The sequence below is a fragment of the Rhinopithecus bieti genome, unplaced genomic scaffold (assembly GCF_001698545.2).
Source record: "Rhinopithecus bieti isolate Rb0 unplaced genomic scaffold, ASM169854v2 scaffold_8, whole genome shotgun sequence".
Taxonomy (NCBI): Eukaryota; Metazoa; Chordata; class Mammalia; order Primates; family Cercopithecidae; genus Rhinopithecus; species Rhinopithecus bieti.
In genome coordinates this window covers 664,139-678,056 of record NW_016803211.1, presented here as the reverse complement: position 1 = coordinate 678,056, position 13,918 = coordinate 664,139, and positions in this window count along the sequence as shown.

Genomic DNA, 13,918 nt, shown 5'->3' with positions numbered 1-13,918 from the left:
TGGTATTAGGTCTAACATTTAAGTCTCTAATCCATCTTGAATTAATTTTCGTATAAGGAGTAAGGAAACGATCCAGTTTCAGCTTTCCACTTGTGGCTAGCCAATTTTCCCAGTACCATTTATTAAATAGGGAATCCTTTCCCCATTTCTTGTTTTCTCAGGTTTGTCAAAGGTCAGATGGCTGTAGATGTGTGGTATTATTTCTGAGTACTCTGTTCTGTTCCATTGGTCTATATCTCTGTTTTGGTACCAGTACCATGCTGTTTTGGTTACTGTAGCCTTGTAGAATAGTTTGAAGTCAGGTAGCGTGATGCCTCCAGCTTTGTTCTTTTGACTTAGGATTGTCTTGGCAATGCGGGCTCTTTTTTGAACTATTTCTCTCATGATATTTTCAGACTCAATACCTCTCATCATCATAAAACAAAGCTCTCTATTAATACTACTTTCACTTCCCAGAAAATACCCCAATTTTCCCTTCCTTCTCACAACAAATCTTCTAGAAAGAGGTATCTATACACCTACTGTCCATTTTTAAATTTCTATCCTTAACCCACTCCATTCAGTTTTTTTTTTCCTACTACTCTACTCAGAGTGAAGGTTATTAGTGACCACAATTTTGATAAACAAAATAGTTAATTCTTGCCTAATTCAGTCAGCAGCACTAAATTATTTTCTTTTTTATATAATTTTAATTTTAATTTTAGATTCATAGGGCTACATGTGCAGGTTTGTTACCTGGGTATACTGCGTGATGCTGAGGTTTGGGTTACAATTGATTCCACCAACCAGGTACTGAGCATAGTACTCATTAGTTAGTTTTTCAACTCTTTCCCTCTTTTAGTATTCCCTAGTTTCTATTGCTGCCATCATTATATCCATAAGTAACCCATGTTTAGCTCCCACTTATATGTGAGAACATGCAATTTTTTTTTAACCTTTTAAATTTTGTTTGTTTATTTTAAGATGGAGTCACTCTGTCATCCAGGCTGGAGTGCAGTGGTGTGATCTTGGCTCACTGCAACCCCTGCCTTTCAGGTTCAAGCAATTCTCCTGTCTCAGTCTCCCAAGTGACTGGGACTACAGATGCATGCCACCACAGCTGGCTAATTTTTTGTATTTTTAGTAGAGATGGGATTTCGCCACGCTGGCCAGGCTGGTCTTGAACTCATGATCTCAAGTGATACTCCTGCCTCTGCCTCCCAAATTGCTGGGATTACAGGAATGAGCCACCACACCACACCTGGCCAATTTCCTTCTTTTTTTAATGGCTAATGGCTTCTTTTTTTCATGGTGTGTGTATGTATATGTGTGTGTGTTTGTGTGTATATATGTATGTATATATATATACACACACCATATTTTCTTTATCCAATCCACCTTTGATGGGCACCTAGGCTGATTCCATGTCTTTGTTTTTGTGAATAGTAATACAATTAACCTGTGAGTGCATGTGTCTTTTTTGTAGTACAACTTATTATCTTCTGGAAATATACCCAGTAATGAAATTGCTGGGTCAAATGGTAGTTCTGTCTTAAGTTTTCTGAAACATTTTCAAACTGCTTTCCACAGTGGCTGAACTAATTTACATTCCCACCAACAGCATATAAGTGTTCATTTTTCTCCTCAGTCTCACCAGCATCTGTTATTTTTTGACTTTTTAATAGCAGCCATTCTGACTCATGTGAGATAGTGTATCATTGTGGTTTTGATCTATATTTCTCTGATAATTAGTGATGTGGAACATTTTTTCATATGTTTGTTGGCTGCCTGTATGTCTTCTTGTGAGAAGCATCTGTTCATGTTTTGCCCATTTTTAGTGGGGTTATTTGTTTTTTGCTTTTTCAATTTTTTTTTTTTTTTTTTTGTGATGGAGTCTCACTCTGTCACCCGGGCTGGATTGCAGTGGCACAATCTCATCTCACTGCAACCTCTGCCTCCTGGGTTCAAGCAATTCTCCTGCCTCAGCCTCCAGAGTAGCTGGGATTAAAGATGTGCACCACCATGCCTGGCTAATCTTTGTATTTTTTTAGTAGAGACGGGGTTTTGCCATGTTGGCCAAGCTGGTCTCCAACTCCTGACCTCGGGTGATCCACCCACCTCGGCCTCCCAAAGTGCTGGGATTACAGGTGTGAGCCACCGTGCCCAGACTTACTTGCTTAATTATTTAATTTCCTTATAGATTCTGGATATTCGACCTTTGTTGGATGTATGAATACTTTCTCCCATTCTATATGTTGCCCGTTTATTCTGTTGATAGTTTCTTTTGCTGTCCAGTAGCTCTTTAGTTAAATTAGGTCCTACTTGTCAACTTTTGCTTTTGTTGCAGTTGCTTTTGAAAGCTTAGTCATAAATTATTTCTCAAGACAGATGTCCAATATTGTGTTTTCTAGGTTTTCTTCCAGGATGCAAAGCTTCAGGCTACAAAACCAATATTCAAAAATCAGTAGCATTTCTATACACCAATAACGTTCAAGCTGAGAGCCCAATCAAGAATGCAACCCATTTACAATAGCCACAAAAAAATACCTAGGAATATATCTAAACAAGGAGTTGAAAGATCTCTACTAGGAGAACTACAAAATACTGCTGAAATAAATTACAGATGACACACAAACAAATGGAAAAAACATTACATGCTCACAGATTGGAAGAATCAGTATCATTAAAATGGTCATACTGCCCAAAACAATCCACAGAAGCAACACTATTCCTATCAAACTACCAATGTCATTTTTCACAGAACTAGAAAAACTTCTAAACTTTATATAAAACCAAAAAAAAAGAGCCCAAATAACCAAAGCAATCCTAAGCAAAAAGAACAAAGTTGGAAGCATCACATTACCAGACTTCAAACTATACTGTAAGGCTATAGTGACCAAAACAGCATGGTACTGAAACAACAGCAGGCACATAGATTAATGGAACAGAATAGAGAACCCATAAATAAAGCTGCAAACTTAAAATAATCTGATCTTCAACAAAGTCAACAAAAACAGGCAAGGGGGAAAGGACTCTCTATTCAATAAGTGGTGCTGGGATAGCAAGTTAGATATATGCACAGAAGAATAAAACTGGACCCGTATCTTTCACCATATACAAAATTAAGTCAAAATGGATTAAAAGATTTAAATATTTTCCTTTTTGAAATACCTTCTATGGTTGACTTGCAGGACATCAAATTCACCTGGTTTTATTCCACCCCATAGTTTCTTCAGTCAGATTTCCCGGTTCCTCCTAGTCTTCTTAAACTCTATTGCAGTGTTTGGGCTCAGCATTTAGGGTTTTTCTCTATTACACTCACTTTTTTGATGATCTCTTTAAGTCTCATAGCTTTATGTATTTATAAGTCTGGACCTCTCCCAATAACTCTAGGCTCCTACATCCAATATTCTACTAAACTTCTCCACTGGGTGCCAAATAGGCATTAGAATTTAATATATCCTAAAATTAAACATCTATATTTTGCCCCACCCAAACTTTCCTTTTTCAAATTCTTCTCCATTTTCAGTACATGTCCATTACACCTTTTCAGTTGTTCAGATTAAAAACAACAACAAAACAAAACAAAAAACCTGCAGCCATTCTTGACTTCTCTGTTTCTACATCCCTCTCTTCATACTCCATATTTAACCTATTGACCAATTATATCTGCTCTTCCTTCAGATTAAGAGAAACTGGGCTGAGTGTGGTAGCTCATGCCTGTAATCCTAGCACTTTGCGGGGCTGAAGAGGGTGGATGGCTTGAGTCCAGCATTTTGAGTTCAGCCTGGGCAACATGGTGAAATCCTGTCTCAAAAAAAAAAAAAAAAAAAAAAAAAAAAGCCAGATGTGATGGTACGTACCTGTATTTACCTGTAGTGCGAGCTACTTGGGAGGCTGAGGTAGCAGGATAGCCTGAGCCTGGGAGGTTGAGGCTACAGTGAGCCATGATAGTTCACCTCAGTCCAGTCTAGGCCAGACCCTGTTGAGAGAGAGAGAGAGAGAGAGAGAGAGAGAGAGAGAGAGAAATAAAGAGAGAGAGAGAGAAACGGAATAGTTATCGTCATGTCTATAGCTGCCACAGATTCAGGTATCTTCCACTAGTCCTCCACCCTTCCTCATGGTGATCTCCATATCCACTCCCTTCCTGACTATCTTTCAGTTAGGTTCAACCATGAGAAGCTCTCCCATTGAGGTAATGGAGAGAGTTAATTCAGAGGAGTTATATTCCTTGCTCCCATCACACAGTCCCCACAGTCCCCTTTATACTGGCATGTCTCTATTGAAACTTCCTAGTCCTCTCAAGTCAGCCTGCTTAATGCAACTTCCTTCTTCTGGATTCTAGGAAATATGACTCACTGTCCCTCTGGCCTAGAGGTGATTAGAAATCCCTTATAGTTCCTCTGTACTTCATCTACATCTTTGTAAATAGTCACTTTGTACATAAAGCTTGTTTAAATTATGCTGATTTGAATATGATACCTGTTTCCCGATTGAGAACACAAATGAGAGAAATTGCTACTGAAAGTAACCTCAAGAACCTGACTCTCCAAGTGAAATGCTATGATTGGGTTGCAGGTATATCAAACAGAGAAATGGGACAAGAGATATCTCAAGCACACAGTGGCAACATGATTACTCCGCTTAGCACAGGATACAGGGCAAGTACAAGCAAGGTACTGGGACATCAAGTGACTGTGCTACTATGTAATCATGGCAACATTAGTGATTGTAAGGACTGTGAAGTCACCTTTCTTATTATTATGACCCTAGAAAATAAACGCAAGGAAAATAAAAATTTTAAATTATGTGCGTAAAATTAAGGAAACATGGAGAATCAGAAGATCTTTACAGCAGATTTGAAAGATTCCCTTATCTTCTGTAGTCACAAAACAGATATGGTTTAGGATTTAAAGTTTGTAGAGTTGCAGTGCTTTTCAAATATTCAGCCCAGCCAGGCATCCTATGCTAAAGTAAGAGCAATATTGGAAGAGAATTGAAACCCTGAGATAGGATATGGGGATATTCGGGTAGATATAGATAAGGCTAAGACTCTTGAAATTCTAAATTCCACTGGATTTTCTTTCCAATAAAGGCAAAATAATAGGCCAAAATATTTACCATATTTCTGAGCAAATTATAGAAGTGTGTCCCCATTAGCCTGGGCATGTTGGCTCACATCTGTAATCCCAGCATTTTGGGAGGACAAGGCAGGCAGATCACTTACAACCAGGAATTCGAGACCAGCCTGGCCAACATAGTGGGTGTCTCTACTAAAATAAAATAAATAAATAAATAAATAAATAAATAAATAAATAGCTGGGCATGGTGGCACGCCCCTGTAATCCCAGTTAGTTTGGAGGCTGAGACATGAGAATTGCTTGAACCTGGGGAAAGGAGGTTGCAATGAGCCAAGATCATGCCACTGCACTCTAGCCTGGGTGACAGAGGGAAACTCTGTCTCAGAAAATAATAAGTATGCCCCCATTAAAGCCTTGAGAAATACAAGAGAAATCATTTCTGGTACATACTTTTTGATTTACCCCTTTTTGGCATGTGAAAACAATAATAACAGAAGTTGACTCATGCAGAATGACAGTAGATTACCAGAAACTGTATTCTAAGGTATACAGTTAAAGAAGAGTCAGTCTCCACTACATAAAGTCAACACAAACTCTATCACCTGGTGTGCAGCTATTGACCTGGTAAATATTTCCTTCCCTTTACAATTAAGAAAGAAAACCTTTTTCTCAGGGACAAGTCAACCCTACTGTTGTCTATCATAATAGGAAACATAATGAACTTGAAATTCCATAGAACATAATGTTAGTCTAATTCATTGATGACAATGGACTTGGTAAGCATGAAATATCATGTTCCTTACATACCTTAGTAAGGTATATGCATTCCAGATTGTGAGAGAGAGAGTGTGCAGAAGTTCAACAGCCAGCCACACTGGGGCTTATGGGGACCCAGCAGTGTGGGTTATGCCAGGCTATTCCTTCTAAAGTGAGAGTCCCACTGGAAGGTTGGCTCTTCAATCTGAAGGCTCCTGTGCATACACATTAACTAAATTTGCATGTTTTTTCTCCTATTAAAAAATAAAGAACAAAGTGAGTATGATTTATGCAACTTACACCACTCATCTCAAAGAGACTCAAATTTGGGAGATCTCTTTGGGTTTTGGAAACAATACATAACACATTTGGGTGTGTTGCTCTGTACCATATATTTGACAACCCATAAGACTGCCAGTTTTGAATGGGACTCAGAGTACAAAAGATATTCTATAGTAGTAGAGGTTTTGGTATAAGTTTCTGTGTCTATGACACAGAAGAATCAATAATGATTGATTTGTCTGTGGTAGGCAGCATTGCTGAATGGATTGTCTGGCATGCCCCAAGTAGAAAATCATCTACAGATGTCTAGCATTTGGCAGGATATACTCTCCTTTGCTGATAATTATTTTCTATTTGGAATGCTGCATTCAGATTGCTAGTAGGTCCACATACAAATTGAATATGGAGGCTGTGAATCAACAGCATAGTTTTTCTCTCATCAAGGCTGACCTGGCTACTACTATTGCTGTATGCAGCCAACAACAGAAGCAAATGCTGATAATCCCAGATTGTACAATTTCCTGCCAACCCCGGTCAGCCATCTGGTGGCAGTTGACTACATTGAGGAAAGAGATAACAGCCTCAAAATATACTATACTCATATAGACATGTATTCAGGATACTGGTTTTACTTTCCTGCCCACAGTGCTTTCCCCTGTGTATATTTTTGTCGACTTTTCTGTAGCAGTATTCAAAAATAGCAAAGTCATGGAATCCAAGTGTCCACCAACAGAGGAGTGGATAAAGAAAATGTGATATATATATATTTGTGTGGAATATTACTCAGTCATAAAAATGAATGAAATCATGTCTTTTGCAGCAACATAGATGGAGCTGGAGGCCATTATCCTAAGTGAAATGAATCAGAAGCAGAAAGTCAAATACCTCATATTCTTGCTTATAAGTGGAAGCTAAACAATGGGTACACGTGGACTTAGAAAAGGGAATAATGGATACTGGAGACTAAAAAATGTGAGAGGTAGGAGTTGAAAAATTACCTGTAGGGTACAATGTTCACTATTTGAGTGATGAGTACACTAGAAACCCAGACTTCCCTGTGATGCTATATATCCATGTAAAAAAACACTGCACTTGTATCCCCTACATCTTTAAAAATAAATAAATCACATATAACATAACACAACACAACATCAATGTGATCACAACACTTGCTTACTAAAACTCTTCCAAAAGCTAAAGGCTTCCTAATTTACTCAGACTAAAGACCAAAGTCCTTTCTGATCACGTAGGCCCTTAAGGCCCTACATGATCCCCCTCCCCTCCTCCTACTCTTCTCACCTTCTTTCACTCTGCGCAGATTGTGGGAGTTCTTGCATATGCCAGCTGCTTTCACATGGAAATCTTGTCCCCCAGAATCTGCATGGCCCCTCCTTCACTTCTTCATGCCCTGACTCAAATACCTGGTTCACTCTTCTTTCTGTGACCTTTCTTGACCACAGTATCTAAAATTGCACTACTTCTCTAATGTGACCTATCCTCTCTTCCCACATTTTCTCCTAATTTATTCTTTTATGGTATTTATTTATCCTATTTATCTGTTTTCCTCTTTCCCTCTAGGATGTAAACATGTAACATGCAAAGATTTTGTACAGAACATTTTTGTGCTCAACATCTGGAAGTGTGCCTGTCACATATTAGGCACTCAACCAGTATTTGTTGAATTCATTTATTCATTCATTCCCAGTTCACTCAGAGTAAAAGCCAACTTTTTTTGCTCAACTATTGATTGAACACCTAATCAATCTAAATTAGTTTGTCAAGCATCCTAGTTGTGAGCCATGGAAGAAACACACAGACACTTACCTCTTTTTTAAAGAAAATTAGCCTTACCCAATTTGATAACCTACATTAGGGACCAGACTTCACATTCAATCATCTATCTATTTTTCAAAGGTCAAATCTGCCTCCCAGAAGATGATTTGCGTCAAGTTTAGGCTGAGACAAATAATCACGTTTAGGCTGAGATAAATAATCACACCTGAGACAAAATATGATTTCATAAAAGGAAGCCAAGATTGTTTTAAGCAATGGCAACATCCTCTACATTTATGTAAAGTCCCTATACCGTCAACTTTGAATGATAACACAAGTTTATAAGTGAAATGAAAAAATAAGACTCATTATTCTACTATAAAGTGTTTTAAATACCCAAATCTTATAAGTTAATTTGAAGTATATGTCTTTAATCTATTCTTGAATTAAACTTGAAGTATTTGGAGAGAGATGAAGACTTGTACTGTCATGAAGACTTCCCTTGTTCTATTAAAGAAAACTGCAAAAAATTCTCACAAAATAAATTGATTTTCAGAAGATGTGTAGCTAGCAAATATCCAAAACTGAAAGGTTTAATTTAAAAACACCATTTTATAGTCTATTCCTGTTATTAAAAGACCTATCATTAATAAAATGTATAATGGCAGCAAAGGTTTATGACATCAAGGTTGTTGAATATTTCATGTTTGCATAAGACTAGCTGCAGAAGGAAAAATATACTTTTGCAAGAACTAGATAGTTGGGCTAGTGACCATGACTTTATGAAAACAACACATGTATAAAGTGAAGGTTGTAATTTTACCCACAACTTTCTCCCTCTTTGACTGAATTCACATCATTGGGAACTTTTTGTTAAAAAAAAGAATAACTTATCTTTATACTCAGAAGAAAACCATGAAGTAAATATATCAGTCCATCAAACACTTCCTGAAAGTGTAATACATTAGAAATAGAGCGCATTTTAAATACTGAACTCATGACATTTACTCTATTATGTGGGCCATATCCTTTTGCTGTTTAGTGTTTTCCTAGCATTATGAGAGAGTTATGTGTATTTTCAATGGCCTTTTTCAACTAAATGGTTTTATTTACAAGGTGACCTTTAGAATAGGGAAATGACCATACCACAGATTGAACTATTCACATGTCACAGATATTCAGTGAGCCTGGGAGAGTTGACAGTTCCAGGGGACTTTAAGAAAGGATTTCAGTCTAACAAATAGAAATATATTCTTTGCTAAAAACACATCACAGCACATATCAGGAATTTTGTCAGTGTAATATGGAAAGTGCTAATGTCTGAGATATTATATTCAATTCAGTTATAATTCACAGCAAATTGTCAGTTTAAAAAGGTAGCAGTCATCCATGAAGCGTTTGTTAAAAATGGATAAACTTTTGACTTTGTGATTCAGAAATGATAAGAGAATTTTATATAGAGTTGGTTGTATAAGTCCCTGAACCATTAATCAATGCTTTTCAACACAACATCATTGTACTTAAGGTATAGATTTCTAAGACCCCTACAAAGAGGACGTAGACCTCTAACAGTGCTTTGTTGTTGAAGGCACATTGGATTTTCAATTTGATGTAACAATATGATTATCCTAGACTTTATAGCTGGTGACGCAGTGCCAAATGTAATACAGTGTAAAGATGGGCCAAGTACTAAACATTCTTTCAATTGCCATTAAAGCACTCTACCAGTTAAGTCACATGTCAGTACTCATTACTAGAGCCACTATAATGAGAAAGTTTATTGGCAAGCACTTTGGAAATCTATAGTACTTTAGAAAAATAAGATACTTCACAGGTTTTTAAAAATCCTTTGCCTTAATAATATTGTACATTTACAGTTCTGGATTTTCCTTTTCAGGCACTTTCCAATACTCAACCCAAACCCTTTATAGCTGCCTCTCGGTGGTAGGTTAGGCTTTGGGATAAGAGGCCCTGGAGGTGTGGGGAGGAGAGGGAGGAGAGATGACTTCCCAGAAGATCCTATGGTGGCATTTGTCCAAAAAAAGGTGGAGAAGAAAAAGAAATGCTTCCTTTGAAAACTAAAGATAAGAAACTTAATGTTGTGACTAAACAGAGCTCTATTTTAAAATATCTACTGTCGATACCTTGTACAAAGATGAAACAATGCTTAGGCGTTCTCAGGAAGTTGGATAAAGGGGTTTTCCCAACTCCTCCCCCATGACCCTGCCCCATATTTAGATATTAACAGTACCTTTGTTTCCCAAATCCAAACTACAGACCTTAATATTTATGCTTTATTTACTATCAATCTCTGGTTCAAAGGTCTCTTTAACTTTCTCACACACATAAAAAAATTCTCAAAGGATTTCACAACTGTTAAATTGATCTTTAAAATGGCAATTTTCAGTTTAGTGTAAAGAAATCAGAAGCAGATGGATTAATTTTGCCTTCAAATATATATGGTTTAAAATACTCTAGGAAAAAATAACCTATTTGTTCAAATGTGTTTACGTTTTGCTAAAAGATGTATACTTGATAAATATTTGAAAACCCGATGTCTTTCCGTACCAGATAATTACCCCCTCCCTCCACCACGGAAAATAATTTTTAAAAGAAACTACAGAAAATGCTAATATTTTACAGCTTTTATGTTTTAAAATTAAAATGTAAGTTTTAATCAAATATATTGTATCTACATTGTACAGTAAAAACTGGTAGACATCCATGTTGAACCCAGGTTTAAGAGATATAAATCAAGAGATAAGCACTACACTACTCACTGTATATCAATATGGCTAGAACCCAAATCCTACCTTTGAGGCAATTTTAATTTCACAGATTTTAAAAATACAGTGCATGTTTAAATCTTATCCATCTCTCAACCCCTAACTGTCAGACGCATTTACAAACCAATTACTCCAAAATGTTGATATGATTATGATTGTTAATTATTTCAAATGAGAAAAGTCATTAGAATTACTCAAGGCAGCTATTGTCATAGGAAAATAAAGAATTGATGCTCTCTCTGGATAATTCAGTCTAAGAACCACTTTTTAAAAAATATATATTCAAGAACTGAGGCAAATATGGTCGTCTCTGTGTAAGTAGGTCTGGGGCTCAGTAAGACTTTGAAGACTGGCTTCACGGCTCCAACTACATTCAGGTATTCACAATAGCAAAAAAAAAAAAAAAAAAAAAAAAAAAAAAAAATTAAAATCTGAAAGCACCTAAAGCAGTGGTTCTCCAACTTCCATGAGTAACAGAATTACCTCAAGAGCTACTACAGAAGACAGAGAACCAGGGTCTCTGAAATGAGATGAAACCTAGGTCTTTAAGAATCACTGACCTAGGCCGGGCGCAGTGGCTCAAGCCTGTAATCCCAGCACTTTGGGAGGCCGAGATGGGCGGATCACGAGGTCAGGAGATGGAAACCATCCTGGCTAACCCTGTGAAACCCCGTCTCTACTAAAAAATACAAAAAACTAGCCAGGCGAGGTGGCGGGCGCCTGTAGTCCCAGCTACTCTGGAGGCTGAGGCAGGAGAATGGCGTAAACCCGGGAGGCGGAGCTTGCAGTGAGCTGAGATTCGGCCACTGCACTCCAGCCCGGGCGACAGAGCGAGACTCCGTCCCCCCCCAAAAAAAAAAAGATTCACTGACCTAGAGTTGAAATTTATCCCCAGGTTTAAATCAGGGTCAAATATTTTATACGTATTATCTGTAATGATATCCATATAAGAATTGAATATAAGAAATGAAAAATTGTATGTATACTGATATCCACATGAGAACTGAATAATTGAAATAATTAATTTAGAAACAACCTGGGGATTTAACTGATCACAAACTTAGCAGGAGGTAATACTGCAGCATCTCTGCTCAGGAGAAGACAAAAATAATGGAGTTGTCTACCACAGTAAAAAACATCCAATGTATATAAGAACTTAAAATCTGATACAGGAAATGGCTCATAACATTAAGGGATAGAATAGTCAATAAACAATCTTGAGGAAACTAGCTTTTAGTGGAAGAATATATCACTTTAGAGCCACACTTTCCAGTATTACATAACATAAATTCCAGATGTATTTTTTTAAATATATAAAAGAAATAAAGAAAAAAAGTCAAAGGAATAGAAATGTGGAAATACATGTGAATAAGATTGCGATGAAAATAACCGCAAAACTCAAAAGACATGACGTTGAAAGAATTAAAACTTTAGTGAATTTTTTTAAAACACCATTAGAAAATTAAAGACTGCCAATAAATAAAATAGGTGATGGGTTCCTATGCTTCCTTAATACCACCCCTCCCCAAGCTATCATTTTGTACTTTTTTTTTTTTTTCTGACAAACTTTCTGAAAGGGCAAGCTACTCTTTTTGACTTTATTTCTTTCAAACCCAAGCCTCAGAAAAGCCTTCTTTCTTCTTAGTCACACTCAAGAAGTGGTTCTTAAATATCAGCTTGTATAGCAATCTCCAGGAGGGTTTCTATGACAGATCTTGGGCCCCAATTCCTGAATTTTTGACACGGTAAGTCTGGAATGGGCTTAAGATTCTGCATTTTTAACAGGTTTCTGGACGATGTTGACACGTGTGTCACACTTTGAAAATCACTGTCTTACAGAATATTCTATCACTATTGTAACAGAGCTTTAGTCACTGGTAAATCCTGTGGTCCAATTCCAATTTTCATTTTATTTATTCTCTCAGCATAATTTGTTATACTTTTCTACCCCCTCCTTTTTGAGACTCTCTCCTCCCTGGGTTTCCATGGCACTGATTTTGAATTGTGTTGTATGCACCTCAAAACTCTCACTTATATACCTGGTATAGAATTCCTTCTGGTATCTAAGCCCTGATTATTACATAGCCTTAGCTTTTATCACTTTCCATTCCCAATCTTTATGCTATACCCACACTAGCTTTCCTCCAAAACTCGACAATTGATGTGGTATTATATCTCTGTTCCTTTGGATAGCTTATTTTTCCCCCTTCTCTGCCTAATACATTTTTGTATTTACCCTTCAAACTCTGCTTACATGACAGTCCCATTGAGAGGGATCCTGCCAGATGAGGTTTGGTTTCTCTGACTTTTCCCAGCATTTTATAGAAAACTTACAATAACATTCAATGCATTTAAGTCTAATTTTTTTTTTGTTGATCAATCCCCTTAAAATATGAACTCATCCCAGCACTATTTCATATGCAAGAGCCTAGCACAGGGTTGACTCAAGGACATGCCAATGTTTATGGAATAAATCAATGGGCCAAAAGCACCAAGGCAGTAGTGGTAAGAATACATTGCTTAGATCCAATGTTTGGGGCAGAACTGTTTTCAGACTTACCCTGTTGCTGTGCTACAAAACACATTTCTGTAAACTGATTATAGGATCTGATCATCAGGCCATGACTGATTAACTCATTTTGCAATGTACCTGGCACAGCAATGCCCATAAGAAGGTATTTAATGAATTCATATGAGATGAGAATGAGACAATCTTTCCCTCTTAATTTGTTACCATATTCACACTATTAAATTCACATCAATATTAATTTCTAACAGGCCAAAATGAGAAACTAGGAGGGTAAAATTAAGAGGTACTTATAACTCAGATACATTACACATTTTGGAAAAGAAATTAATCTGACACAATTTTGTAGAAGAGCAATTCTATTTAATTTTACAAAATGTTCAAAAAGTTGTTTCAAACATCCTAACCTTGAAGGAATTGAAACATATTTAATGGTTCCACAGAAGTATATAAAATAATAATAATTTTAAAATCTCAAACTTCTTCATAACTGATCTGTCTAAATTTTAAAAACATTTCTGGAAGTGTCAGCTTAAAATACATGACACTTATTAATAAGAGAAGTTAATTAAAACTATTATACTGAAAAAAATGACAAAATTTCTGGGAAAACAGTAAAACAACATTTGAAGTTATACTGCAGATATAGAAATGAATAATTGTCTTTTAAAATGCAGACAAAAACTGTCTCCAAAATTTGATTAGAGGAGTATTCTTGTAAACTATCACTTTTT